At 39.4% G+C, this 26,869-nt stretch overlaps 1 long non-coding RNA gene across 1 annotated transcript in view; it reads right to left on the bottom strand.

Annotated features, from left to right (window-relative positions):
- The window catches only part of LOC134758295 (uncharacterized), a 248,605-nt gene that overhangs the window by 9,478 nt on the left and 212,258 nt on the right, over positions 1–26,869 (bottom strand). The window contains exon 3 of the long non-coding RNA XR_010133329.1: positions 4,103–4,263. This is a non-coding gene — a long non-coding RNA (uncharacterized lncRNA). The remainder of the gene's footprint in view (positions 1–4,102; positions 4,264–26,869) is intronic.

The raw sequence follows: 26,869 nt of genomic DNA, 5'->3' as shown, positions 1-26,869 counted from the left end.
GAGTAATGAGAGTTTAGGAGAGCTTCTGTGGAATGTGGCACATGAACAGTAAGTGGAGAACCCATAACAATTTCCTCAACTGTCCTTGAAAGCAGTGCAGGAGCCGAAATCACTCTCATACATGGATGTAGGCTATTAGCCACCATGTCTCGTTGCTGGCTGTAATGTCCCACTGGCCTATTTTTATCTCCGTGCTTTGGGAGCAGGACCTCCCAAGGCATTTTCTTTATTTTTGTGTACAAAGAGGGAGAAGGACAAGTTGTGATTGAGATGTAAGGCTTCTATTTTAATGAGAGTCCCATTTAGAGTCATTCTAGAAAGATGAAAGGGAATTCCTTAAAATCACAATAATAGCTTGTCAGGGAAGAGTCCATCAAATGCCAAAGAGATTGTCCATTTGGAGTCTTTGAAGTGTTTCTGTGTCTTCAAAGCTGAGATGTTGGCTAGTAGTGTAAGTAAATGTAAGACATGTGAAGTCTAGTTGAGTATGTATGGACTGTAAATTTACATGAAAATTCCCTTCACAAATAAATGTTGGGCTGTGATGTTCAGAGGTGCTGAGGGACTTAAGTCACGTAGCTAGTAAAGTTCAGAACTGGGATCCGAAGCGCTGTCCATCTAACTGCAAGGAAGACATGTCCAACAAACAGTGAGGGAGTCAGAGGCAGAATATTCACAGGAATGTCTAAGCCATAGTTGAGAAAGTTCTCCAACCCCTGCACCTAGCACAGAGTGTGTTTCTTAGTAGGAGCTCCCTGCTTGTGTACGGAGTGAATAGGAAACCACTGGATCCTGCAAGTCTCTGAAATCCACCATGGCAGCCCAGTGACCCCAGTGAGGATAAACATGGAGGATCGCACAGGCAGCTGTCAGTCTGACTTCTGGAGGGAGTGATCAATTAGGACTCTGGGTATGTCTCTTTTTTAACTTTTTAATTTTTAAATTTTTTGTTTTTAATTTGTGGAAGACAGAAAGGAAACCACTTTTGCATAGTAGATCTCAACACATTTTCTAAACGTGCCTAGAAAAATAGGCATGTGATTGTTGGGACCCCAGGTGGATTTCTATTAGGGGAAATAAATATTAGTGCTTAACTCATACTATTTGAATTCTGGGGTGAGAGAGTTGGAAGGCATTCTGGAAATCATCTAATTGAACTATCTCATTGTACATTTGTCAAAACGGGACAGAGAAGTGAGACCTTAGGACAAATGTGTGTAGAGAAGGGACTACTGTGCCCGAACACCTTGTACCCCAGGAGACACCATGCAAATTTCACCCCTTCTATCAATTTTGTTGGAGCAAGTGATATTTTGTTTATATTCCCTCATATGCCTAGCAAAGAAATCAATTTTTAAAGAGAGTTATATTTTCTTCAGTTTTGTTTATTTTAGTTTTGATTATTTTCTCATAATACATCATAATAATTAATACATATTTATCAAATCAAATGTAAAAATGTGTGAAGATAGGATGATAATGATGATGGTAATAATAAATTATCCTTAGTCCTATCACCCAAAGATAGTCATTATTATGATTTGGCTGTACATTTTCTTCCACTTCTTTTAAAGGCATAAGTCCAAAAGCAGAACTGAAGAGTATGGGCTTTGGTTTGAGGGAAACAAGACTCAAACCCCAGCCCCATACCTCGCAGCTGTCTGACTCTGCTGGAAGCATGTTTTGACACGGTTAGCGTATTAACAGTACCTGTGCAATAGGGCTGTGAGGATTAAATTTTGAAATTTTATTTCAGTATGGGGTCAAAGCATACAGAGTTCTTAGTTATAGATTTTTTTATATATGCTATATAAGCTACGGTTAAAATATATAACACATTAATATCTAAAATATAAAATCATATATCTCATTTATGCATATTTAACACTACAGTCAATTCGATGCTCTACGTCGAGTTGTCATTTTAGGACAAGAAATTTTCATAATATAACATTCACATTCGAACATAATTTTTAGGGCTAAAAATAAAAGGATATGCGTAATCAACCGTCTTTGTTGACATTTAAGCTCTTTCAAGATTTTTGCAATTACAAATAATGTGATGAATATGTTTATACACTCTCTTAAGGGTACATTTTAGAAATGGAACTATTGATTCAAATATTATGGATATTTATAAAGCTTATGATACATATTGCTGGATGCTCTCCCAAGGGGTGGCAACAATTTACACAAAAATTAGCAATGCATGAGATTTTCTCATCTTTCAGCACACTTGAAAGCATTTCATACTGACATTTCAAAAAAATCTTTGCAAATGTATTTAAGCAATGAAATTTCATTGTGATGATTTTAATTTTGCATGACTTTGATTATTGGTAGATTTAAACATATTCTCATTGTTTTTTAAACAAATACATCTCTACTATGGAAGAGCTATTCTTTTCTGATTTATCTGTAAACTTCCAAGTACATTTTCTTGATCTGTTTGAGCTGTCTATTCATTATTGATAAAACTTTCTGCCATATTTGTTATAAATATGCTGTCTCAGTAATACATTTGCATGATCATTTTATATACCATAGGTTTCTTTGCTTTAATTTACATTAAAAGTCTTTTTTATTTCATTCACTCCTTTTTATTTCATCCAACCCTTTTGGGATTAGAAGGAACTTCTGCTCCTACAGCAGTAATTTTCATAGTATGATCTTTACATTTCCATCATCAGAATGATCAGATGTTCTTGTTAAAATAGGCAGGAGTAACTCAGAATGTCTCAGGGTAAGCTGGAAACCTGTATTTCTGAAAGCTCTTTGTGATTCTTATTTTTGCTAAAGTTTAAAAACCACTGCTCTAGAGATTTGAGCTGCTGTTCTCCCTTAGTTTTTAGAAAATATATTTTAAAATGTATTTAATGGTTATTATGTTAGTAATTGTAAGGTGGTATGTGATTGATGGGTGGTATGTGTTTTTTTAATTCTGAAAAGAAGAGTTAATTCATGAATACTGTAACTTTATAAACGTATTTAACAATTAAATTATTAAATAAATATATTGATGTATTGATTATTAAATAAAAGTATTTAATATTTTTATATTACATGTAAAATTATTAATATTTAGGGAGCATATTTCTGATATTTATACTTTGCTTCATCTCTCTCTTTAGGCTTGGGTCAGATTTTTTATTTTGTAGCTTTATAGTATTTTAATATCTGATAAGATTAATTCTCCCACATAAGACTTCTGTTTCGAAACAATTCTCTGCTATTTTTGCATACTTATTTTTTACAAGATAAACTTGGATTAATCTTTTCCAGTTAAGTGGACAATCTGTCATGATTTTGATAGAAATGCACTCTAATTAACAGCTGTCTGAAAAGAAATAATAGTTTAGAGTCTTTATGTCTTCTAACTCAGAAATACGATCTATATCCTAGTAATTCAAGTATTATCTTATATTTCTCAGTAATATTTTATAGTTTTCCACAAATGGCCCTGCATATTTCTTGTTAAAAATGCTCCTAAGTATTTCCTTCTTTTGGTTGTGGTTAATGGAATATTTTCTGATGAAGATTTTTAAATCCAGTTTTTTGCTGAATATACATGTGTTATTTAGTCAGTTTACTGAGTTTTCATTAATTATGGCAGTTCTTTGGATAATTCCTTTGGGAAAAAGCATCTGTAATAGTAATCTATGGCTGCATGACAAGTCACTTCAAACTGTGTAACTTTAGATACAACATTTATTATCTCATGATTTCTGTGGGTCAAGAATCTACACAGGGCTTAACTGGGTTCTTTGGTCCAGGTTTTCTTTTTGTTTTTAAACTTCACTCCTATGTTCATTGCAGCACTATTTACAATGGCCAAGATCATTAATTTCCCTAAGTGTGTGTGGTTTTTTTAAATTTTAGCTTTTATTTTAGAAACAGGGGGTATACGTACAGATTTGCTACATAGGAGTATTCTGTATGACATTTGGAGTACGGATCCTGCCACCCAGGTAGGTAGTTTGTTAACCCACCCCTCTCCCTTCACCCTCTAGTAGTCAACAGTGTCTATTGTTCCCGTACTTGTGTCCTTGAAAAACTGTATTTAAGATGTAGAGAGGGCAGCTTGAGTCATCTTGAGGCTTACCTGGAGGATGAAGCTCTTCTAAGCTCATGCACGTGGCTTTTGGCAGGACTCAGTGCTTTATGGGCTGTTGGAAGCCCTTTGTAGCTTGCTGGCTGCTGACCATGAGCCAGCTTCAGTTTCCTGACACATGGACATCTCTGTAGGCAGCTTGCTTCATAAGACTGAAAAGAGTCAGAGAGAACAAGAGAGAGAAAGAGATAGATGGAAGTCACAAATTTTATAACTAAACCTTGCAAGTGGCATTCTATCATCCTTGCCATATTCTTTTGGTTAGAAGTGAGTCACTGGGTTAAGTCCAGCCCATACTGAAGGGAAGTGATGCACAACGAGGGAAAACCAAGAGGTTGGGGATCATTGGGTATCAATCCTGAAACTGTCTACTGCAGTACATTTTGAATAATTTAATAAATCAACAATTCCTACTATAATTTTAATTCCAATTAATTTACTATATCTACCACCAGGTAATCACAAAAGCAGTTCATTCCCTTAGCGAAGACTACAAAATTGGACACCTCCATATAAGAAGACCACAGCTGATTGTGTGAATTTTTGGGTTACTCTTGTAAAGCTTCTAGGCTGGACTGAGCACAATGTTCTCAGACCCAGAGGATGGCCAGCCATAAAGTTATCACTTTGGACCAGGCTATTCCTATGTATTCATAACCTTATTCCATCACACAATCCCAGGTAAGGAAAATGAAGATGAAGGTACATGGGTGGAGAATTATGTATAAAATTATAGTGTATGTAAAGGAGAGAATGGTATTTTGCTCCCCAGTCACCAAATCAGAGTTGGATTTTACTTTACTGGTGAAGAATTAAGTTGCTGTCCCTTTCATTTATTTTGAAATAGAAAAATGGAAGTTCAAGGGGTCTCTCCAGCTTTCAAAAGTTTGCAATCCAGGACTCTATAAGCACTACATGAAATGACACTAATCACTTAAGGAACTTCTTTGAAACTGAGTGCTTTATTCCATCTTCAGGGAGAAAGAAATGGAGTCAATGATTCCCTCTTGCAACAATAGACATTTTGTCCTGCCCTCAGTTGAAAGGAGAAAATGAAAGAAGTGTTAAGTGAGAATTGACAAGTGCTTGTGCTGGACTACCAAAGGAAAGTGATAATGAACTCCCGAGTTTTTACAGTGTCTCCCTCTATGATCATATCCATACTCTCATGATGCATATTTCCTCAACCAAACACAGACAATAAGCCCTAGATTTTTCTTTTTCTCTTGAAAATTAGGAGATTGAATTTAGAAAGAATGAAAATGACTTGAGTTAGTAGCAAGACCATGTACTGGAGGGAATACAACATAGGGTCTGAAATTTACACCTGGGCTTGAATCCGACTAATCCAACTGCTTAACTCCAAGGTCGCGGTCCACATGACCTCGGAGATCTCTGCTTTTCTGAGTTGGTGGCCCCCATATTCTTCAATGGTAATCCCTTGCTTATATATTCATCCATTCATTCATTCAATACATACTTACTGAGCACTAATTATGTGCTAGGCATTATTCTTTATTCTAGAGATATGGTAGTTAAAAAAAACACAATGTCCTATTAAAGAGATGTAAATGATAAGATATGTAAATAAATTCAGTAGTGATATGCAATAAATCGGGTTAGTGTGATAGCCCTGGTGATCAAGAAAGGCTTCTCTAAGGAGCAGAATAATCTGTATATTTTATAGATGGGGAGACAGAAGCCAGGAGAAGAGATAGGATGGGGCTGAGGTAACACAACTGGATTTTAGTCTAGGGTATTCCACATGCAGGGTTATCTGGGGGCTCCGTGTTTGAGTCCAGCTTTGCCCAGTTCTGGAACCAAAGAAACCCTGATCTGGATGGACATTGCCTGACTGCCAGTGGAGCATTTTCTTATTCTTAGAGTTCTGACAACTCCCATATCCTACAGAGCATGAGCCCAGAGCGTGTGGGAAGTAGAAAATGGAGTGAGGGCAGTGGAGAAATAGACTGGGCACAGTGGAGCCAGGCATGGGAAATCCTGCTTCCTGCAGCCCTCTCCCTTCTCATGTACTCTCCCCATTCATCATTATGACTCTCAGACCTGATCCAGTCACTCCCCTGCATGGCTGGGTCCCCTTTCTCATCAGAAAAAGCCAGATTCCCTCCATGAAGAGGTAACTTCATGACCTGCGCCTTGGTCACCACTCCGTCTTTCTCTACTGCTATTATCCCAACTCCTCTTGTAACAGTCTGAAAAAAATTAAGCTTGTTGCCATTTCATAAATAGGCCATGCTCTCTCAGCCTCTGAAATTCGCACTTGTTTTTTCTCTGTGGTTTCAATATCCTTTTATTCCTTGATCCACTCAAAACATGCCCATTCATCCTTTGATCCTCAAAATTGACATCACCACCTCTGGCCAGCCGACAAGGACTTCCATGGCCCAGGTCAGGTGCTTAGCTCAGCTGTGTGTTTTCCACTCACTGCACACTTAGCTTCATCATGATGCCTGTCCCCTTGCACCCGTGCACTGTTTTTTGTCTTTTCATGTCTCTCTTCCTTTCTCATTAAACCATAACAAAGTCTCCCAGAGCCAGGCACAGTGGCTTGTGCCTGTAATTTCAGCTACTCTGGAGACTGAAGCAGGAGGATCACTTGAGGACAAGTGTTTAAGACAAACTTGGGCAAGATAGCAAGAGGCTGTCTCTAAAATAATAATTAATTTAAAAGCTGAGCATGTTGACATGTTCCTATAATCCCAGCTATTCTGGAGGCTGAGGTGGGGAGATCACTTGAGCCCAGGGTTTCGAGGCTGCAGTGAGCTATAATCACATCACTGCACTCCAGCCTAGGTGACAAAGCAAGATCCTTTCTCTAAATAATAATAATAATAAAGTATCCTGAAGCAGGGACTATGTTTATTTCACTATGGAATCCTAAAAGCCTTACACTGTATTGCAATGGAATAAACACCAATAAATATTTGTTGAATAAACTGATGGATGAATGTTTGAACAGAAAACCATAGATGGAAATCATTAGGTCTCCTCAATATTTTAGGATTTTTCCCCTTTATTGAGATAAAATAAGCAAATCAAAATTTGATATGTTTAAGGTGGAAAACATGATGTTTTGATACATGTATATACTGCAAAATTATTACTACAAGCTGATTAACATTTTGATCTACTCACATATTTATTTATTTATTTTTTGGTGTTAAGAACATTTAAGATCTACTTTCTTAGCAAATTTCATGTACACAGTAACTTATTATTAACTATAGTCACCATGCTATACATAAGATCTCCAGAACATATTTTATAGGGTTTGGATGTTTGTTCCCTCCAAATCCACGTTGAAATGTAATCTTCAGTGTTGGAGGTAGGGCCTGATGGGAAGTGCTTGAGTCATGGGGTGAATCCCTCATGAATGGCTTGGTGTCCTCCCCTTGGTAATGAATTCATATGAGAGCTGGTTATTTAAAAGAGCTTGGCATCTGTATTAGGCTGGTCTCACATTGCTATAAATACCTGAGACTGGGTAAATTATAAAGAGGTTTAATTGGTGTGTGGTTCTTCAGGCTATACAGGATGCACAGCAACTTTTCCTTCTGAGGAAGCATCAGGGAGCTTTTACTCATAGTGGTGGAGCAAAGGAGCAGGCATCTTACATGGCAGGAGCAGGACCGAGAGAGAGAGAATAGGTGCCATACACTTTTAAGAAATAAGATTTCATAAGAACTCCATATTGGTGATGACAGCACCAAGGGGGAATGTGTTAAACTATGAGAAGCTGCCCCAGTGATTGAATCATCTCCCACCAGGTCCCACCTCTAGTATTGGGGATTACATTTCAGCATGACATTTGGGTGGGGACACAGATCCAAACAATATTATTTCACCCCTGACCCCTTTCAAATCTCGTGTCCTTCTCACATTGCAAAATACAATCTCCTAATAGTCCCCCAAAGTATTAACTCATTCCAACATTAACTCAAAATTCCACAGTCCAAAATCACACCTGAGACAGGGCAAGTCCCTTCTGCCTATGAGCCTGTAAAATAAAAAACAAGTTAGTTACTTCCAAGATACAGTGGAGGTATAGGGATTGGGTAAATATTCCCATTCCAAAGGAAAGAAATCATACAAAAGAAAGGGGCTACAGACCCCATACAAGTCTGAAACCTTAAAGCGCCAAAATAATCTCCATTGACTCCATGTCTTTATCCAGGGCACAGTGGTGTGAGGGATAGGCTCCTGTTAACCATCACAGCTCCCAAAGTCTTAGGCAGCTCTGCCTCTGTGGCTTTGCAGAGTTTAGCCCCTGTGGCTGCTCTCATGAGCAGAACACAAGCTGCTGGTAAATCCACCATTCTGGGGTCTGGAGGATGGTGGCTCCCTTCTTACAGATCTACTAGGCAGTGCCCCAGTGGGGGCACCAACCCCATATTTTCCCTTCATACTCCCCTAATAGAAGTCCTCCATGAGGGCTCTGTTCCTTCTGGGTGCTTCTGCCTGGGCACCCAGGCTTTTCCATACATCCTCTGAAATCTAGGCAGAGACTTCCAAGCATCAGCTCTTGCACTCTGCATACATGCAGGCTTAACACCACATAGAAGCTGCCAAGGCTTATGGATTTCACCCTCTGAAGAAGCAGCCCCAGCTGTACTTTGGCCCCTTTTAGCCACAGCTGCAGTGGCTGGATGTGCATGGCAGCGGGGCTCAGGGCCTATCCAATAAGCCAGTTAGTCCTCCTATGCCTCTGGGCCTGTCATGGGTGGGGCTGCTGCAAACGTCTCTGAAATGCCCTGGATGCCTTTTCCCCATTGTCTTGGATATTAGTACTTGGCTCCTTTATACTTTTGCAAATTTCTGCAGCCAGCTTGAAATCCTTCCCTCAAAATGGGCTTTTCTTTTCTACCAAATGGTCAGGCTGCAAAGTTTCCAAACGTTTACACTGTGCCTCCTTTTTAAATATAAGTTCCAGTTTTAGGTAATTTCTTTGCTCAGACATACAAGCATAGACTCATAGAAACAGCCAACTCTTGAAAGCTTTGCTGCCTAGAAATTTCTTCTGCCAGTTACTCTAATCCAACACTCTCAAGTTCAAAGTTCCACAGATCCCTAGAGCAGGGGCAAAATGCAGCCAGGTTCTTTGCTAAAGCACAGCAAAAGTGACTTTCACCCAAGTTTCCAGCAAGCTCCTCATTTACATCTGATACCTCCTCAGCCTGGACTTCATTGTCCATATCACTATCAGCATTTTGGTCACAATTTAACAAGTCTCTAGGAAGTTCTAAATTTTCCCTCATCTTCCTACTTCTTCTGAGCAATCCACACTCTTCCAGCCTCTGCCTTTTACCCAGCTCCAAAGCTGCTTCCACATTTTCAAGTATCTTTACAGCAATGCCCCACACCTCTGTACCAATTTTCTGTGTTAGTCTGTACTCACATTGCTATAAAGAACTCCCTGATACTGGTTAATTTATAAAGAAGAGAGGTCTCATTGGCTCACAGTTCTGCAGTCTATATAGGATGCATAGTGGCTTCTGCTTCTGGGGAGGCCTCAGGGAACTTTCATTCATAGAGGAAGGCAAAGTGGGAGCCAGCATCTTACATGGCAGGAGCAGGATTGAGAGAAAGAGGGGAGGTGCCACACACATTTAAACAACCAGATCTCACAGAAACTTGCTATTGTGACAACACCACCAAAGGGGAATGATATTAAACTATGAGAAAATGATCCAATTGCCTCCCACCAGGCCCCACCTCCAGCACTGAGGATTGCATTTCAACATGAGATTTGGGTGGGGACACAGATCCAAACCGTTATCAGTATATCTCTTGCTTCCTCTCTGGCTATAAGATATACATGCTCCCCTTTCATCTTCCACCTTGATTGGGAGCTTCCTGAGGTCTCACCAGAAGCAGATGCTGACACTCTGCTTCCTGTACAGAACCATGAATAAAAATAAACCTCTTTTCTTTATTAATTACCCAGTCTCAGGCATTTCTTTATAGGAATGCAAAATGGACTAATACAATATTCATCTTGCTTAACTGAAACTTCACATCATTTGGCCAATATCTCTCCATTTCTCCCACTCCCCAATCCCTTTCCACCACCATTCTAATCTCTATTTCTATGAGTTTGACTTTTGAACATTCTATAAGTAAATGAGATCGTGCAGCATTTGTCTTTCTGTGCCTGGCTAATTTAACTTACCATTGTGTCTTCCAGTTTCATCCATGTTATTGAAAATGACAGAATTTCTTTCTTTTTTATTTTTAAAACCTTTTAACTGATACATCATGGTTGCACATATTTTTGGAGTACAAGTGATATTTTCATAATGTATACAATGTGTTATGAGCAAATCAAGGTCACTGGGATATCCATCACCTCAAATATTTATATTTTGTTTGTATTGAGAACATTGCAATTCTTCTTTTCTAGCTATTCTGAAATAAACAATAAATTATTGTTAAATATAATTTTTATTCTTATTATCAAACTCTAGAGCTTATTCATTCTATACAACTGTACATTATTACTCATTAATCAATTTCTCTTCATCCCCATCTTCCACATTGTTTTCATTTTTAAAGCCAAATAATATTCAATTTTGGGTGTGTGTTTGTGTATGTGTATATGTTTAACATTTTCTTTATCTATGCATCCATCTGTGGACACTTAGTTTAAGTCTATATCTTAGCTACTGTGAGTAATACAGCAATGGACATAGGAGTGCAGATGTGTCTACAACATACTAATTTTATTTCCTTTGAACATATACCCAGAAGTGGGATTGTTGGACGATACGGTTTGGCTCTGTGTCCCCACCCAAATCTCACCTTGAATTGTAATCCCGCTGTATCAAGGGAGTGACCTGGTGGGAGGTGACTGGATCATGGCAGTAGTTTCCCCCATGCTCTTCTCATGACAGTGCGTGAGTTTTCACAAGATCTGGTGGTTTAAAAGTGTTCTTTCGTTCTCCCCTCACTCTTTCTCTCTCCTGTCACCATGTAAGATGTGCCTTGCTTCCCCTTTGCCTTCTGCCATGATTATAAGTTTACTGAGGCCTCCCCAGCCATGTAGAACTGTGAGTTAATTAAACCTCTTCTCTTTGTAAATTACTCAGTCTCAGGTAGTTCTTTACAGCAGTGCAAAAACAGACTAATACAGTGGATCAGAAAGTATTTCTACTTTTTATTTTTTGAGGAATCTCCATACTATTTTCCATAATGGCTGTACCACTTGACATTCCAATCAATATTAAACAAGGATTATTTTTTCTCACATCCTCATCAACACTTGTTAGATTTTGTCTTTTGGATAATAGCCATTCTTACATTTTCCTGATAAATAGTGATATTGAACATCTTTTCTTTAATCTGTTGGCCATTTGTATGTCTTCCTTTGAGAAATGTATTTTTGGGTCCTTTGCTTATTTTTATTTTATTTATTTTTTCTTGCTAGTGATTCGTTTGAGTTACCTATATATTGTGGATATTAACTCCTTATCAGATTTATTGCTTGCAAATAGTTCTCCCATTCCATAGGTTGTCTCTTCACTCTACTGATTAATTCATTTGCTGTGCAGGAATTTTTAGATTAATGCAATCTCATTCGTCTATTTTTGCTTTTGTTGCCTAAGTTTTTTGGGGTCAAAAATCCCAAAAACAAACAAAAAAAAAAAGTTGCTCAGACCAATGTCAATACGCTGTTTGCCTATGTTTTCTTTCAGTAGTTTTACAGTTTGAAGACTCACATTTAAGTCATACAATTTGTATTCTTTATCTTTTAACATGTTATATCGCATTTATTGATTTGTGTATATTTAAGGATCCTTGCTTCCCAGAGATAAATCCCATGTCATCATGGTGTATGATATTCAATGTGCTGGTGACTTTAGGTTATTGGAATTTTGTTGAAAATTATTGCATTTATGTTCATTATAGACATTGGCCCATATTTTTGTTTCCTGTGGTATTATTATTTGACTTTGGTATTAAGGTAATTCTGGCTTCATAAGATGAGCTTGGAGATGTTTGTTCCTCTTTCATTTTTGGGAAGTGTTTGAGAAAGATTGACATTAATTCTTCTTTAAATGTTTGTCAGAATTCAGCAATGAAGATTTCAGCTCCTGGGTTTTTCTTTGTTAAGAGATTTTGCATACTGTTTCAATCTTCTTACTCACAGTTGCTCTGTTAGATTTTCTATTTTGTCATGATTCAGTTTTTCGAGGTTATATGTTTCTAGCAATTTACAGATTTCTTCTAGCTTATCTAATTTATTGGCATACAATTGTTCACAGTAGTCTCTTATGATCTACTCTGTGGTATCGGTAGTGATGTCTACTCTGTCCTTTATAATTTTATTTGTTTGAATCTTCTCCCTTTTTCCTTAGTTAGCTTTGCTAAGGATTTGTTAATCATATCTTTAAAAAAATTCTTAGTTTCATTGTTATTCTCTGTTGTTTTTCTAGTCCTTAGGAATATGAAGAGTCAGGACACAGCATGATTATGAGACAGTTCTTGGAATCTTTGAGTTTTCTCTAGTATAAGTTTTCTTCTAGTTTTAACTAGTCCTTGTTCTGTAGACCTCTGGCAAAAACTGTTGGACTTTTCTAATCTAAAATGTACATACATGTTATATCTGTATTTACTTCTTAGGGCTGCCTTAACAAAGTACTACAAACTAGGTGATTTAAACAACAGACATTTGTTGTCTCACATAAATGACATGACATATGTATGAATGTTGGGGCAAAACAATTTAATCCGTAACAGATCTGTAGTGAGTCGAATAGTGTCCCCTCAAAATTTATGTGTACCAGGAACATCCGAATCTGAATGCATTTAGAAATAAGGTCTTTACAGATATCATTAGTTAAAAGTAATAAATTTCTGTGGTTTAAGACCTTAGTTTGTGGTACTTTTTCATGGAATCCTTAGTAAGTGAATGCAGGGTGTATTGTGTCTACACTTCAGGTTAGGTAAACCCAAACCAGGTCTGTCAGAGATTTACAAAGCAAAATCTAGTTCTATAGGAAGGGATTATTGCAACTGGATTAGGTAGTCAGAGTTTAAAGATTGACTATCAGACCTAAGAGGAGAACACAGAGACTAACAGTTAAAGTCTAGCTTTAGAGTTACAGTGTTCGGTGTTCATTTCCTAACTCCATCACATACAAAGTGGATAAACCTGAGAAAACAATTTAACCCCTTGGTGCTTCCATTTCCTCCTAAGTTAAGTGAGGAAACCAGCCCCCTCCTTGCTAGGACTGAGTGAAGAATAAAATAGTTGATTGTGTGTAAAGTGATTGGCGTGCTCTTGGCTCAAAGTAAATAAGGGATAGACAGAGAACCTCCAACTCACCAAAGGCAGGCATAGATAAAGTTGTGTATATGGAATCTGTAGCATGAGGCCCATGTGAGCCCACTGGGCTCAGTCACTCCTGCGCCTGGGGCGGAGTGACCCTAGGTTACATCCCGGTGTGAAAGAGTTCTTTATAATAGCAGATGGATCAAGCTTCTCTAGCTATGCTGGGAGGATAATGGGTGGGTCTGATTGTGAGCCAAATCCTTAAGAGGCTGCAATATTGTCTACTACCAAGTAGATCAGGAGAGGCTTTAATCCTGTCTTTCTTGAGCTCCTCATTCTCAGCCAACCAACAGAAGGGAAAACCCTAACTATTACAAAACCAAAAACCATCATTTTGCCAGATTAATAATCCTTGTTTGTTTGTCTGAGTTCTAAACTCCCAGGGCACACTATTTCCATGCACATCATTATCAAATGTAAACACAGCCTCTGTAGTAATTATGTTTCTAGGTCTGTGTTTGTGGTTTGAGCCCCTTCATCAGGGAGGATTTTCTCTCAGGCAAGATGTGGTCAGACGTTATCATGGTCATGTGAATTACCTCCACTTATTTCTGCACCCTGGTATAGTCAAATGAACTCTTGGGCAGGATCAGTTTATAAGGAAGATGTTGTTCGATTATTACATTATTTATTTTCTCTTTACTTTGGTTGCACTTACCTGGAATTTTCTTTACCCCATTCCCCATCCCTATCTTCTAAGTAAAAACACAAGACTTCAGGGAATATAGAAAATCACTTGAGAAGGTGGGAGGGTTTCGTACCAAAATTTTACTTTTTGCCTTTAATAGTACCCAAGTCACCACTTGAATGCTTTGCTGCTTAGAAATTCCTTCCACCTGACACCCTAAATCATCTCTCTCAAGTTCAAAGTTCCACAAGTCTCTAGGGCAGGGGCAAAATGCCGCCAGTCTCTTTGCTAAAACATAACAAGAGTCACCTTTGCTCCAGTTCCCAACAAGTTCCTCATTTCTACCTAAGACCACCCCAGCCTGGATTTTATTGTTCATATCACTATCAGCATTTGTGTCAAAGCCATTCAACAAGTCTCTAGGAAGTTTCAAAGTTTCCTACATTTTCCTATCTTCTTCTGAGCCCTCCAAATGTTCCAACAACTGCCTGTTACCCAGTTCCAAAGTCGCTTCCACATTTTCAGGTATCTTTTCAGCAACACCCACTCCTGGTACCAATTTACTGTATTAGTCCATTTTCATGCTGAGAAGGTGGGAGGGTTTGGTACCAAAATTTTACTTTTTGAGAAATTTAGCTAGCCATAAATTCCTCATTCAGTTGTGTGATAAGTTGAAATCTGTTTCACAGTCAACAGCCTTCACGGAGACGGCACACAAGCTCTTCAAGGCAACATGTCAAGCAGTGTCATGAGGCTGCTCACTCACCCCTGGAAAAAATAATACAGAATGGGGAACTCATCCTGGGAAGCAAAGAGGCTCTCTAAAGGACCCCTAAGATCAGAGTTAGTGACAACAAACAAATATACCATATTAGTCCGTTTTCACACTGCTGGTAAAGACATATCCGAGACTGGTAAGAAAGAGGGGATTAATTGAACTTACAGTTCCACATGGCTAGAAAGGCCTCAAAATCATAGTGGGAAGTGAAAGGCACTTTTTACATGGCAGTGAGAAGATAAAATGAAGAAGATGCAAAACCGGAAACCCCTAATAAAACCATCAGATCTCATGTGACTTATTCACTACAACAAAAACAGCATGGGGGAAACCACCACCATGATTCAAATTATCTCCCACCAGGTCCCTCCCCAAGCCCAGGGAATTGGTGCCTGGCATCCCAGCTGTTCCAACCATGGCTGAAGGGGGCCAATGTAGAGCTCAGGCCATGGCTTCAGAGGGTGCAAGCCTCAAGCCTTGGCAGCCTCCATATGGTGTTGAGCCTGCGATTGCACAGAAGTCAAGAATTGATGTTTGGGAACCTCTGCCTAGATTTCAGAGAATGTACGGAAATGCCTGGATGTTGAGGCAGAAGTTTACTGTACAGGCAGGGCCCTCATGAAGAACCTCTGCTAGGACAGTGTGGAAGGGAAATGTGGGGTCGGAGCCCCAACACAGAGTCCTTACTGGGCCACCACCCAGTGAAGCTGTGAGAAGAGGGTCACTATCCTCCAGACCCTAGAATGGGGGATCCACCAACAGCTTGCACCATGCACCTGGAAAAGCCACAGACACTCAACACCAGCCTGTGAAAGCAGCCAGGAGTGGGGAAATACCCTGCAAAGCCTCAGGGGCAAAGCTGCCCAAAGCCATGGGAGCCTGCCTCTTGCATCAGTGTGACCTGGTTGTGAGACATGGAGTCAAAGGAAATCTTTTTGGAGCTTTAAGATTTGACTACCCAGCTGGATTTTGGACTTGCATGGGGCCTGCGGCCCCTTTGTTTTGGCCAATTTCTCCCATTTGGAATGGCTGCATTTACCCAATGTCTATACCCCCATTGTATATAGGAAGTAACTAACTTACTTTTGATTTTACAGGCTCATAGGTGAAAGGAACTTGCCTTATCTCAGATGAGATGTTGGACTGTGGACTTTTGAGTTAATGCTGAAATTAGTTAAGACTTTGGGGGATTGTTGGAAAGACAGGACTGGTTTTGAAATGTGAAGATATGAAATTTGGGAGGGGCCAGGGGCAGAATGATGTGGTTTGGCTCTGTTTCCACACAAATCTCTTCTTGAATTGTAACTCCCACAATTCCCACATGTCATGGGAGGAACCCAGTAGGAGGTGATTTGGATTATGGGATTGAGCCTTTCCTGCACTGTTCTCATGATAGTGAATGAGTCTCTTGAGGTCTCATAGTTTTAAAAAGAGGGGTTCCCTGCCGAAACTCTTTCTTTGCCTTCTGCCATCCATGTAAGACATGACTTGCTCCTCCTTGCCTTCTCCCATGACTGTGAGGCTTTCCCAGCCACGTGGAACTGTAAGTCCAATTAAACTTCTTTCTTTTGTAAATTTCCCAGTCTTGGGTATGTCTCTATCAGCAGCATGAAAACGGACTAATGCAAACATGTAGGAATGGGAAGAAAGGAATATTGCAATGTTATAGTCAGTGTCTCAGGAAGACTTCTTCAGCAGGGTGGCATTTTAGTCAAGGCATAGGGCGATATGGCAGTAAGTCCTGTAGATGTTTGTAGGAACAGCATTCTACCCAGAGGGAACAGTAAATGCACAGGAAGATACAGGGCACATTTGAAAAGAGCAGGGGAGACCTGCATGGCTAAGCTGAACAAACAAAGAGAAGGGGCTTGGAAATGGAATTGGAGATGGCAGCAAAAGTACCCAGGGCCTGCTGAATTAACAGTTTCATTTATTTATTTATGTATTCATTCATTCATTAATGTGTCTATTTATTTTGGAGACAAGGTCTCACTCTCTCACCCAAGCTGGAGTGCAGTGGTGCAGTCATGGCTCACTGCAACCTCAACCTCCAGGGCTCAAGCGATCCTCTCACCTCAGCCCTTGAATAGCTGGGACTACTGGCTTGCGCTACCACACCCAGCTAATTTTCAATTTTTTGTAGAAGTGGGGTCTCCCTGTGTTGCCCAGGCTGTTCTTGAACTCCAGGACTCAAGGGACCATCCTGTCTCTGCCTCCTAAAGTGCTGGGATTACAGGCGTGATCCACCATGAAATAACTGTTTTTCACACCAAGTAAGATCGGGGAACCACTGGAGTGCTTTAAAGGATGACTAAGATGATGTGGTTTGTATTTTCAAAGCATCACTCTGTCTCTTAGGTAGACTAGAGGAGAACAAGCTCAGGAACAGGGACTTGCAGCCCTGATCCAAGCAAGAGATGACGGTGGCTTGGATGAAGGTGGTGGCAAGGGAGAAGCTCTGCAGTGGTCAAATTCTGGACATAATACAGTGACAATTCAATGCCCTTCACTGAGTTGTTATTGCAAGGAATAAACGAGTAACTATGTAAAACATTTCCAGTAATGTCCTAAGTAAGTGTTACTTGTGTTTCTGCCTACGGATAGACACACCATTATTGGTGACAACATATTATAAAATTTTCCTAGTACAAAACCAATAGTTTGATCTCCCTTTTTCCTCTTTCCCTTCCTTCATTCCTTTCTGTTCCTTTTTTTTAGATGGAGTCTTGCTCTTGTCACCTAGGCTGGAGTGCAGTGGCATGGCTCACTGCAACCTCTGCCTCCTGGATTCAAGTGATTCTCCTGCCTCAGCCTCCTGAGTAGCTGGGATTAAAGGCAACTGCCGCCATGTCTGGCTACTTTTTGTACTTTTAGCAGAGACAGGGTTTCACTATGTTGGCCAGGCTGGTTTCGAACTCCTGACTTCAGGTGATCCGCCCGCCTCAGTCTCCCAAAGTGCTGGGATTACACATTCCTTTCTTATTTTATTTATTTCTCCTTCTTTTCTTCCTTTCCTCTTTCTTCCCCCTTCCCTTCTATCTTTCATACGTTAATGTATCCATTCAAAGGCAGATAGTTATAATGAATAATCATGTCGGGTGTGGAGTCATACAGACTTGGATTGGCTGTGCCATTGAACATCTGTGTTACCTTAAGTAAGATTAAGATTCTCAACTTCCAGGAGCCTTAGCCTCATTATTTCTAAAGTGAGTACAACAATGGTATCTACTGTAGGTGGTTGATTTGAAGATTGGGGTAATTCATAGAAAACCCTTAGTCTGGGGCTTGATGCTATAAATTGTTATTAAAAGCTGGCTTTATTATTTATTGTTGTATCAAGTCTGTATTGCCACTAATAACCACTGTGTTTCATATATATAAAGAAAGTGTGCAAAGCATATTTACATAGCCCCAACTCTCTACCACCTCAGAGCTACAGGGGCCCAAGGAAGCAGCAGAGAGCAATAACAGATAAGTCATCTAGAACAGCAAAGCAGGGAAAAATATGGTGTGCTATCCAGTGGTATCTAATCTAGCCCATGAATTTGTAGAAGCCTTTCTGTTGGAGGAAGCAATATTTAAACTCAACCCTAAGGGATTAGTTGAAGTTAGGCAGAGGTTTCCCAGCAGTTTAGGCAGAAGAAGAAACAAGAAAAAAGATTCTGAGGCAAAATATGGCATTATCCAGTCAGAAACTGTAAGCTGTTCCAAGACAGATTAGTAGAAAATCCTTCTGACAATCAGGTGGTTTTAAACTGGTGAAATGAATTAAACATTTGAACATCTTAAAGCTGGATTTCTTCTTTCACAATTATTCTCTTTGGCCTCAGAAGGAACTCATGATTATAACACCTGTCTTAGCTAATGTCCAAATAATGATATCAATTAGAGGGAAAGAAAAACAGATTCACCACTTTGCCCCACAGCCTCTCCTCCTGTGCCCCAAATCCCCACCATTTTTGTTAATAGCATCAGTATCACCCAGCAGTGAATGAAACTTATTTTCTTTGACAGCTCCTTTTCCATGTTCCCTGGCTGTCCTTCCCATGCAAGTATGTACATGCATACACAGACATACAAGCAAACACACATAAATTCACCCAGCTAGACACAGAATTATGTCAATTATATCTCCACTACATCTCCTTTTTCCAGCTCCTTTTAGTACTATTGCTGGATCCATATTATGACATCACTCAACAAGAATGTTGTGATAGCCCACAACTCATCTTCCCGCAATCCTGCTCCTAGAACAGGCCAGTGGTTAGAAGGCCATTGCTACCAGATTAATCTTTAAATCAAGGGTCAGCAAACGTTTTATATAAAGGGTCAGAAAGTAAATATCTTAGGTTTTATGGGCCATGGTTTCTGTGTTGCAACTACTCAACTCTATCATTGTATTGCTAAGGCAGTCACAAACCCGATATGAATGAGAGGGTGTGGCTATGTTCCAATAATATTTTATTTACTAAAACAGAGGTCAGATTTGGCCCTGCTCTTAAGTAAAACTCTTAGCAACACCCCACAACTTCTTCCCACACATACCTTCTGTAGTAGTGTCCCCAACCTGAAAGTACACATACTCACTACCATTTCTCAGTTATCATTTCAATCACTTTTCTTCTGGTGACCCCCACCTTCTCACTATGTCTTTACCTTTCTGCTTCACTAAATATTCTCAGTCTTCTGAACATCTGCTATTTGGGTGTCTCTCCTGCCTAATTGCCTAATTAGACTCTTATTCACCTTTCAATTCCATATCTGACACTGGTTCCTTCTCCCAGGGATCTTCTTTATACTGGGAGTTCATCTAAGAAGGTCAGGAAAAAGCTTTTGGGCATTAATGTTCTTACTAATAGACTTCAGTAGGAAAGAACATGTTGTCATCTTGACAGAGACATTAAGACCACTGCTCTTGACCGACAAATTATTTGACTCTCTTTGCATTGAGTTGCACTGTGAAGTGAGGTATTTGAGTTGAGAAGTTGGGTATTTGATCCTTCCTTTTTGACCACAGGATATGGACAAAAGAATCTGTGACAGTTTCCAGGCTCTGGATTAAGAGAGTGGAATCTTCCACTTTCTGCCTCTTAGAACATTCTATCTGGGAACCCTAGATACCGTTTAAAGAGTCTGACTTTTCTGAGACTGACTACCATACTGGAGATGCTAGATGTTGGTGCTCAAGCCAGCAGTCTTAGCTGAACCCAGACTTTGAGCCAAGCCCATCAGAACATGAGCCATGTGAGGAGAGTCATCTTGGACTCTATAGCCCATCCACCAGCCAAAGAGATTTGAATAACCTCCATCAGCAGCACAGGGAGCAGGACAGTCATCCAACCAAGCCCTGCCCAAATTCCTCACCAACACAATCATGAGATAAAACAAAATGGTTGTGTTATTAAGTCATTACTTTTTTTGGCTAGCTCATAACACACAATACATAAGCACAATGTAGACTTCTAAATGAATGAACCTGTTGTCCTCAACATTTTCCCCAAGCCAGTAGGTTTTTCACATTCCTGTTTATTTTGTCATTGATCTCTTTCCTGCCCAGAATACACTTCTGCTGTGATTGTTCCTGTGTAGTCTTCCCTTTATTGTCTATTAAAATCCTAATTTTATTTTATATCCATGTATAATATCACTTCCCCCATGAAGCCTTTTTTGATTTCTCCAGACAGTTATTGACTGATTCTTTAAAGTTCTCCAGGCACATGATTTATAGATTCATCCATGTAGCGGTTGACTTGTTTTCTGAAATTTCTTTTAATGTAGCTGCCTTCCCCAGCTCAGTTTTTGATATAGTTGTTGAAAATTAGTAGCCACTTAATAAACATTTATTGAATGATTCAGTGCAAAAGCTGGGATTTGCACTCTAGTAGTTGGCATATTAGGTTAAAGGTATTGAAGAAAACATAATCATTTACTTACAAATCTAATACAAACTATCCCTATCCCCATCTTAAAAGATAAATGAGTTTTGATATTTCCAACATATAATGTATGTCAGAAAAACATATGGAGGCTAAGTTTTGCTGTGATAATAAGTAAACCCTAAATTTCATATTTTAAGATGGTATAGGTTTAATTCTCACTCATGCAACAGTATAACACAGATTAGGCAGCTCTCTTGGGCAAAATATTCTTAAGTGGTTACCCATGTATTCAGACTTGTATCTTACAACTCTGCCAATATTGGAGTTATTTTCTTACAGGCCAACAGATAGAAGAAAGGAGTATGGAGAACATGTACCACTATGTTTTGTCTGAGTCAGGGTGACATATGGCTTCTGCTCACGTTCCAGTTGGAAGACAATTACTTGGTCTCCACCTGCATAAAAAGAAGTCTGGAAAATGTAGTCTTTCTGTGTATCCAGGGAGAGAAAATCGCGTGGCAAACACATGTTGTCTCTCTTACAGAGACTGTATTGGTTAGCTCTTGATGAGAAACAACCCAAAATGTAAAATATTCATGTATTTTTTTTCTTTAAATTATTTGAGTCAGCTAAGCAATTATTTGAGTCAGGTCTGTGTTGCATCATCTGGGACTCGATGGTCTAGATTAGTAGTTTTCAAATGAGCCAATTTATATACCTACTTCCAACACCACCAGGGGATATTTGGCAATGTCTGGACACAGTTTTGTTTGTCATAACTGGGGGATTTTATTGGCATCTGGTGTATAAAGGCCAGGGATTTTGCTAGTCACTCTACAATGCACAGGACAAGATTCTGAAGAAAAAAAAACTTCAGGCCCAAAATATTAATATCAGGGAGGTAGAGAAACTCTAGTATAGGATGACCTAACTCAGATGTCATAGGCTGTTCAAACTAAGGAGGACTCAGCTGAGAGGGATGGACTTTCTTCCCTGGGGCTTCCATCTTCCAGTATGAGGACAAAGGCTTCTTTACATCACAGTCTCAACATTATAAGGAGCAGCAAGAAAGAGAAGTTCTAATACGTAAGCATTTTTAAGCCTCTGTTTAGATCCACTTTTCAATGTCTCATTGGCCAAAGCATTTAATCTCTTGAGGGGAAAAGCTGAAAATGTGGACCATTTTGCAAGCTAAAACAAAGATCTTGTGTAAAAGTTTTAGTCCTCTACTATACTCTCAAGCTCTATGTGATAAATATGTGTAATAATTCAACGCATTACAACAGGTGTAATTATTATCTCCTTTTTACACAGAGCATTCATAGTGATTTGTAATGATTTAGACTGTGGGCTATGGTGTCAAACTGACTGGGTTCAAATCCCAGCTCCAACATTTTGTATAGAACATAGGGTAAGCAGCATACTTTCTCTGTACTTCTATTTCCTCATCTGTAACCAGAAACAATGACAATAATAACTATTTTTGAGAAGATAATGTGAGATATTATATGTAAACTACTGAGTACCCTATGGAATATAGTAAGAGCTTAATAAATAGCATGTATTAATTGCTGGTAAGTAGTGTTATTTCTCTGACTTTGGAAGGGAGCCCAGAGGGGTTCTAACTCCTTTGATAAGATGGTAGACATTTTTTTTTTTCCTTTTCTCCTATTCTGTCCTAGATCACAGATGAAGAAGTGGCAATAACAACTCTTCATTTTTAGCTTGTGATGATGTAAGTGCTGAGCCATCATTCTCATTCAAGTCTCTTGTGATTGAAAAAGACTAAAAGGCACCTATAGGCACCATGAACCATCTGAAAGCCATACACGTGAATGGGAATTCAATGTGTACTCTGTTATGTTGGAGGACAGAATAGATCTGCTGGGTGAGAGTTATTAGGAGTTTCAGTTTTACTAAATGTAAGGACAAACTTGATAACAACCAGGGCATCAAACAATGGATGTGCTGCTCTAGCATCTTAAGTTGGTTTCCAAGAAGCAGCTCCTGAGTTGATGAAGTACATGTAAGTGGAGAATGGAGAAACAGAAAGTAAAATGAAGACAGAAAGAGACCAAGGAAATCCATCATATCAAGTATGCAATATCAACCTTTGGAGGGTGACTTGGGCTCCATCCCAGAAGGGAGCCTTGGAAACAGTGAAAACAGTGATAGTCACTCTCAGAGTTTCTGAATCAGAGCAAGAGGACTGGGGTATTTCTACTCCTGCCCTCATCACTGGTTAAGTCATGAGGAGGAGTTGGTATACATTCACAGATACTTCTGGTTCTATGCGTTGTTATGTATGCAGGTAATGAGGGTCCTGGTAGTCTGAGAGCAGCCCTCTAATTGCTACTGTTGGGAGCAGAGGCACACCAGAAGCTGGTAGACAGAAAAAAAATAGTGAAAGAGGTTTGCACGAATATCCTTGCAGCTCTGAAATCACCAGCTCTGCTTTGTCTGTTGTTATATTTCATTTCTGGAGAGATCCAGGCAGAAGCTGCCAACTTCAACACCTATTTTGACACTGAGAGTCATTTAATAAAGGCTTTCTTTATAATAGTACATTACTATTGCTTGGTTTTGTTTGGCAACCTTTGAAAACAAAGTGCTTAAAGAAATCCTTCCCCCAAATATGTAAGCCTGGTCTTCAGTTGACTGATGTCTGCCTGGGCCTTCTCTGTGGTGATTCTGCAGGTTCTGACTTCAGACAGACTTGGCTTCTTAATCTTCCTTTGAGCTCTTTGGGCTGAAGAATTTTGAGCAAATCACCTAAAACCCTTGTTCTTCCATGACTTCACCTGTAAAATAGAGCCAATAATACTTACCTTTTGGGTCTAATAAGATTTATCCACCTGGTTCACAATAGGCACTTTTATAAATACTGTATGCATTTCTTTATTCTCAATTTGAAACAGGAAAATCGAAGGCAGAAAGATTAAGTTGTCTCTCAAATCACTTAGGGAGAATAGGGATTATGAGTGTCCTACTGACTCTTTCCCTAGCACAGTTTCTAATGTATCATTTTATATGGAAAATGAGATAAAGCCAACTAGAATGTAGAAAAACAATAGATCAAAACCTAGCACCATTGTTGATGTCACTACTATTGTTATTGTTGTTATCTTCCATCTGTCCTACTTCCTAGCTATTTGACCTTAACAAATTACTTACTTACTTTCTTTGTGCCTCAGTTCTCTCTGATACAAAACATGAGCACTGGGCTACATGGGTATAATGTTCCTTCCAGCTCCAACTACCCACCATTCTAGAAGGTTGTATCAGTCCGTTTTCATGCTGATGATAAAGACACACATGAGACTGAGAAATTTTCAAAAGAAAAAGGTTTTATTTTATTTTATTTTATTTTATTTTTTGAGAAGAACTTTCATCCTTGTTGCCCATGCTGGAGTGCAATGGTGCAATCTCAGCTCACTGCAACCTCCGCCTCCCGGGTTCAAGAGATTCTCCTGCCTCAGCCTCCTGAGTAGCTGGGATTACAGGCACCTGCTACCATGCCCAGCTAATTTTTTTTTTAGTAGAGACGAGGTTTTGCCGTGTTAGCCAGGCTGGTCTCGAACTCCTGACCTCAGGTGATCTGCCCTACTTGGCCTCCCAAAGTGTTGGGATTAAAGGCGTGAGCCACTGCACCCAGCCGCAAAGAGGTTTTAATTCATCTCACAGTTCCATGTGGCTGAGGAGTTCTCACAATCATGGTGGAAGGCAAGGAGGAGTAAGTCACATCTTACATAGAGAGCAGCAGGCAAAGAGAGAACTTGTACAGAGAAACTCCATTTTTTAAACCATCAAATCTTGTGAGATTCATTCACTATCATGAGAACAGCATGGGAAAGACCCACCCTCATGATTCAATCATCTCCCACCAAGTTGTTCCCACAATGCATGGGAATTATGGGAGCTACAAGATGAGATTTGGGTGGGGACACAGAGCCAAACCATATCAGAGGTAAAGATGAAAAGAAAGCATTTAAGGCTTAGGACCCTAAGTGCAGTGATATGAGTGGACTTATGCTTTTTTAATAGGTAGTGAGGCTCCAGTGTCCACAGGTGGAAGTGAGAAAATATAGCTGGTTGCCAGTGGAACTTGTATTCTCTGATGACTTGTTGGAAATAGTGTTTATTTGTTTCTTTTTAAGGTTATTTTCAATCCTGAGGTTTGGAGATTTGGTAATGATTTTAAAAATTATAATTCTAATGAAGGTTACCTGTCAGGTACTGAGTATATTAGAAGGAAAAGCAGCCACAAATCAAGCGGAATATTGTGCAGTAAGCTGCTTTTCCCACAAACACTGTGAGGTTACAATACCACAACTGAATAGCTCTTTGAAATACTTCACTAAATTACTCTGTTGGGTACCCCTTATTAAGCAATCTGCTTCAGAAAGTTCTTTATTTTCCAGGACTGGCAAAGTCTCACAATTTCGTTAAGCTGGGGGCTTGGTGCTGTCTCTTTCGAGAGATTTGTCTGCCTGGCGAGTGGCCCATATTACCTTCCTTGTTGGGCCTTGATAAGTGTCTCTGAACAAAGGGAAAACAATTTTTACAACTCTTCCAGTCAATTGGAGGCTGAACTGTGGGATGGAACAAAGCTCTGTTCCATCCCACAGTGCCAATTTGCCCTTATCAAGTGCAACAGAGAAAATGTGGAGGCGCGTTACTGCGAGAATAGGAAAGCACTCCCAACAAAATGAGAAAACAGTTATTGGACTCATTTTATCAACCCAGGGCTAGCTCTCCAGCAATTTTCATACAATTACGCCACGTTCGAATCACCTCACCATATGGCTTGGCATTGATCATTTTGCCGTGATGATAATTTAATATGTAGTGTGGATGTTTGCTTGTTTTGTTAATAAAATTTTCATTTTGGTGTTCTGATTTCATCACAGAATGTCATGAGCATTGACAGATTTTTTTAATAAAAATTGTTAGCATTTGTAGAATAAAAATCCCTTTCACAAATGTCATGCTATTTGCACTTTCATAGGAAACCTGGAGAAGCCTGGGCTGGCATTATTTAACCCCAGGAACGGAAGGACTCCCTGAGGCTGAGCAGTTCCTAAGTTGCCCGAAGGTCAAACCAGAGGTAACTTGAAGTCCAGGCTTCAGTCCAGGGCAGTTTTTCAGTGTGATATCCTTTCCACGCTGGGACCCAGGTATTCCTTTAGTAGCATACTTTACAGGTATTCTATTGAGAAATATTCTTTTCAATAAATCTCAACATATTGGGAAAATACAATTGTAATTAATAACTAAAACTCCTCCTGCCCATGTTAGGAGCTCTTCGAGGCAAATCACATACCCTGGAGGCCAGAGACCAGCTCATGTAGATAAAACAGCCACTGATGAAATATAAAGAGGTTATACAAAAGGCTAAACTGGATGGCAGAGATGCTTTTGTTTTTAAATAGTCTTTTCCAGAACTTCTAGGATTCCGTTCAGCTATCTCAGAGCCCACTGCAGGTGCTGAAGAACAGGATTTGGGGCTTTCTACTCTCTCCCTCAGATAATGTGGCTCCACTAACACCTGTTTTTAAACATAGGATTTTTATGAACATTTTCCACTGGTAAGAAGATCTACTATAGGATAAAATTTTTGCAACAACTGATCTAATCCAATTAACCCTTTTTAAAGATGAAGAACTCAGACCTGCAGAGGCCGTGGGACCTGCCCAAGGAGAGGAATATTTTTCCTGCAAGAACGTCTCATCTCCTAACTCCCACTTCCATTGACAGGGTGAGCATGGGGACCTGGTAACTCAATACCATTGATTTTAGATCCACTTCGGCTTTACACAACAGATTTATCTAGAGGACAGGAGTGCAGAGTTGCTGGAAAATACATAGTTCATAGTGAAGCAAAAGAATCTATACTTTGAGGGTTGGAGAAGAGTAATTCCTAAGTACCAGTTATGTCTCTAAGGACATTTTCTTCACTAACTTTTTATTAATTAATTTTAATTTATTATTCCATGATTGATTTTCATCTGTCTGTCCATTCCTACTGTCCTTCAGTTACCTGGTCTCTCTGCCTTCTGTCTTGCTCACATCAAAATCATTTTACTTGCAATTACTAAAAACACCTTTCCGATATGCAAAC

Source organism: Gorilla gorilla, chromosome 3 (assembly GCF_029281585.2).
Source record: "Gorilla gorilla gorilla isolate KB3781 chromosome 3, NHGRI_mGorGor1-v2.1_pri, whole genome shotgun sequence".
NCBI classification, from domain to species: Eukaryota; Metazoa; Chordata; class Mammalia; order Primates; family Hominidae; genus Gorilla; species Gorilla gorilla.
This window is presented reverse-complemented; position numbering and strand designations above follow the sequence as displayed.